The 4,691-nt window shown below is 33.3% G+C and overlaps 1 long non-coding RNA gene across 1 annotated transcript; it reads right to left on the reverse strand.

The window, feature by feature from the left end:
• Positions 1-355: 355 nt before the first annotated feature.
• Positions 356-4,346, reverse strand: LOC111395513. The gene is made up of 2 exons (XR_002702806.1): positions 4,147-4,346; positions 356-3,693 (listed from the first exon to the last, which is right to left on the reverse strand). It is a non-coding gene; the product is annotated as an uncharacterized LOC111395513 (long non-coding RNA).
• Positions 4,347-4,691: the final 345 nt, after the last annotated feature.

The following is a 4,691-nucleotide window of genomic DNA, read 5'->3' on the forward strand; positions in this document are numbered from 1 at the left end:
ATAAAACTACAACAATGCACTACATATCAAAAATAAAAATCGTGTAATGTTCGTTTCTTGTTTCTATAGTACACACACACACACATTAATTCCTTTTCCTATGCTTTTGTCCTTTGTTATACATAATGTTACTATGTTTTATTAGATCACATTTGTGCTCCTCGAAAAACTAGAGTGGTCCAAACAGACATTAGATGTATTTCTTCACCACATAATTTAATGAAAAACTTCTAATAGATCCAAACAGAATAGTATCCCTAGTAGCAAGGTTGTGAGCTTAAGTTATTTTGACAAAATACTTATCTCTACCGTATATGAGCTTCCCAGCAGTCTCCTACTGGGACTTAATACGTACCCATCATGTAATATCTTGCATTTCAGCAAGAATATCTTGGAATCCAAAGGTATTCTCCTGCCAAAGCTTGCTCAATCATTTTAAAGTATCTTTGATGAAGGAAGAACGTAACCCATTAAAAAGATGAGAGCACTAGAGGGTGAAAGTGATGATTTTTTCTTTAATCAATTTACACAGAGAATCGAAAAGAAGATCTAAGGAATAGAAAATAATTTTCCTCAATATTTCGAAAAACAATGTAGTCCCATATTTCTGTAGTGCCTTTGTTTGCCTTTTGAAGCAGAAAATTAAACCATTACATAAAGGAAATCAGTAGAATAAAATCATAGCCATGAAAACAACACCTCTTATCCATTCCAATTTACTGAGTATCACGAGAAAGTAGTTCAGATTTCATGGAAATGTTCAATATTTCTCTCTCACAGAGATCGCCGGTATACAGAGCTTAAATCCCTAGGTCTATGCAAAGTATATAAATAGAGCTGGGCAATTTGTAGAACAAATTTTTAACTAGTAAAACAATGTAGTGAGCAAATCAGCTTTCACCTAGTGATATGCACAAGCATATACAGATAAGTTCCCGAAAGCAATATATATCCACGTCATGCCAAACAGATTCTGCACAATGGAGACTATTTGTTCTGATGTACTTCATGTACACTTACTTATCCATAGCTTATCAAGTTCGTGCTCCCTCTGTGACATGCACAAGCATACAAATGTCTCCATACGTAACACATCATACTTACACACAACCTATCAAGTAGGAGGTCTTCTTAAACCACTCTTACAGCCATTTCTTCCATAATTGTCACTATTCCTGGAAGCATACAACTAGTTAATTCTAAAAACCAATTGAATTAAAACATCCAAGGCTGGCATTCATTTCTTGAATCTCTACATATTTTAACACCATAATCCTAAAGTGGGCTCATTGCAATGTTTTTAGTGCTCCAACACAGTATGAAGCTATGTTTTTCCTTGTTAGTGGACTAACATGATCAGAATTCAGAAATGAAGATACTGTGCACAACTTGAGGAATTGCAGACAGCACATGACAATAAAAAGTAACCCAAAAAAAAATAAAAATGAAGTTCAATCTTGTCAGAGAAGGCCCAATATTGAGAAATTCATAACAAAGTTGACACAGAATAGTCTCAATTCAATGTTCTGTTCCCACTTCCTATAAGCTATTATTCTTAACCGAAAAAGAAACCAAACACAGAAAGAAGCAGCAAGCCATATTATACAACGTTACACACACATAACTTTTCTCGACCGTGCAGAAAATTATTTCTTCCACGCAAGCACATTGCGTCCACCAAAAATTTGACAAAGAGAAACAAATATTACATTTCTCAAGATAATGAACAAGATTTGAAGAAAGTGAAGTAAATAATCTTGAACAAATAGCAAGTCATGACTTAGAATAACGCTAATAGAGCCCTAATCGATGTCCAAATTCTCGGTTTATTTTGGATGTACAACTCAGGTGGTGCAATGCATAGTGGTGAATAATGTTGATAACATCTACTAGTAGAATTATTGGTAATCATATGCTGTATTTACCTTGATCCCACAAGTACTAGCTACTAAAATAATTGAACACTAAAAATTTGGATAAGCCACTAATCCAAGCTTTTAAATTCGCATATGAAATTCTAGTGAAATTGCACTTGAGGATGCAAGAATAAATCTAATCAAATTTCTATTTAAGGATGGGAAAAAATAATGTGCATATGCACATTAAAGAGCCCATGAAGATGTTGAAAGAGTTACAGAGATTACTGCAAGAACACTATAGACACAATAGAGTTGAATTTTGGCATTAACTTAGAAAAACTTGGTTTTGAGAGCTGAAAGACCCAGACTATATCAAACCAATATAATTCTTGTAAATAACTACACCAATACTTAAGCTGTTCAATGTGCCAAAGTGAAACTATTACTCATCCAATCAGAATCCCAACCAAAGGTGACCATTGCTATAATGATGACCTAAAAGGCAAGGAAACATAAAATCAAGAGGTTCATAAGTTAAATTGAAAAATGAACACCAACCTCTTTGTTTTATAGACTCAGAGGAATTCCTAAGGAGTCAAACTCTAGTGCTTGTAAAACCTAGCCCAACATAAAATCTACTGGCATATCCAAAGTTTACATAGAAAATATCTAAAGCAGAGCATTATCCACTACTGTCATATCGCCATGATAGTGCACATGGCAGCTATATTGTGCTGGAGACACGACTGTCATTTTACACGAGCAGAACTTTTCTGTTGGCAATGGGATCATCAACTGCCACAATTATCTCCCTTTTAAAACAGTTATATTAGATTTTACATCAACAAAATCATTACATTGCATTTACACAGACAAGAGGAGATCTAATCAGCCAATGCTAAATGTAATGTAAATTTACACAAATAAATCAGGGAGAATTCAAATAAATACTAGATATACATATTTCGTGTAATCTGAACTCTTGTGTCCATCAGTGTATTCAGGAAGCACGAAATATAATTCCATTATTGATTAAAAAATATATATATACACAGCAGCTCTAGCAAGCCCCCATTTGTTTCCGATTATTAGCTCATTAAAATGAAAAATATGACCGTTATCCATCACATCAAGCCACTATATTTGACTTTCTATCTCTTGTGTGGGTTCGTAACGGCTATATTTTTCATTCTCATTTTTACATTAATGTGTACCAAGCGGGGCCTAAATAACATAAAAGTTAACAAGTTATTCTTGCTTACCAAAAGAGCCCAATTATATTTCCATATTCATCAACTGGTGCTGGCAAATGGCAAATACATAACCAACTCATATAATACTTGTGCAGATAGATTGCACGTTAAATATGTTTATTCAGCATAAAAATGTCATTTAATTTAATACAACAAACCAATTCTCATTTAACATTTAGGAGGAATCATGATTAAAAATGTGATATGCAAAATAAATGACGACAAATATTTATTATCTTTTTACCTAATAGATTGCGAACTTTGTCGAGAGCCTCTTCTGACACGGGTCCATTCGGCGAAAGAGATGCTTTACACGCATTATAAAGCTTCTGTACAGCTGGCATTTTTATAGAAAACCCAACCAACAAACCCCTCAGAAACCGTTACCTCAACTGTATGATCCCAATCTGTAGGGTCCTCTAATTGAAGAAGACCCCCAATCTTAATAGAGTCAAAACTCACACAACAATGCGAATAAACACAGTTGGGGCACTAACTGAATTATAAATTTGCAAATTGGACCAAAAATTATGCATTCAAATGGGAACTATTATTCATCCTTTTTCTTCCACCAGCAACGCCTGTTAAACAGTTCAAAACTGATGAAATAAGAAATACCGAAAGTTGGATTTAATCTATCAGAGGCCCGACAGATTTAATACCACAAAAACACTAAGAAAAATGCATAATTCCAAGAAACTAAAAAAATTGAATCGATCCGCCGAAAAAATGAGAACTTCATAAATTCAATACAGCAAAAAAGAAGGGTCTTAATTCAGTTAATTGTTATGATAAATTAACTCAGATTTATATCTACATATCCGTTACCTGAATTCAACAGATAGAGAATGAAAAAAATCGAAACTTGAACANTGATAAATTAACTCAGATTTATATCTACATATCCGTTACCTGAATTCAACAGATAGAGAATGAAAAAAATCGAAACTTGAACATGAAATTTTTAGGGAAAAACACTAATTCACATGCACAGACAAACAGGTATATGAATAGAGAAGTAGAGAGAATTCTACCTTTCGAGCAGGTAATCACTTGAGGATTTAGGGTTTGAGAAATTTACGAAGATCAATCGCGTTGTTGTCAGTACAATCGTATGTATATATTAAGGTTTTGGGGCTCCTGAGAAGCTCGGAGGATTCTCGACAGTGTTTGACCGCCTAATATATTCACCCTTGCAAAGCAATAGAGTTACCAAAATGCCATTATTTAATTCTATTTCTTTTGGGAATTAATTCAAAAGTGAAAAATGACAAATGACTCGTATTATTGATTTATGTCGTTCTTTACGATCTTTAATTATTTTTTATCTGGTGCAAAATGAATAGTGTCGTCAATATTAAATGTATTTTTTTTTTCACCTTTAATATAGTTTGAACGTGGAGATTCCAATTTTTATTGTTGATCTTAATTCGTGATATTTCTTGAATGAGAAAATGACTATATTATTTAGGACATTTTTTCTCGTTACCTCGTAATTAAAAATGAAAGGGATAAGGTTTGTGATTGTTGCCCACAAAGGAAAGAGAATTAAAATATGTATTTGTTCAACATGAAAAAG

This window comes from Olea europaea, chromosome 6, assembly GCF_002742605.1.
Source record: "Olea europaea var. sylvestris chromosome 6, O_europaea_v1, whole genome shotgun sequence".
NCBI classification, from domain to species: domain Eukaryota; kingdom Viridiplantae; phylum Streptophyta; class Magnoliopsida; order Lamiales; family Oleaceae; genus Olea; species Olea europaea.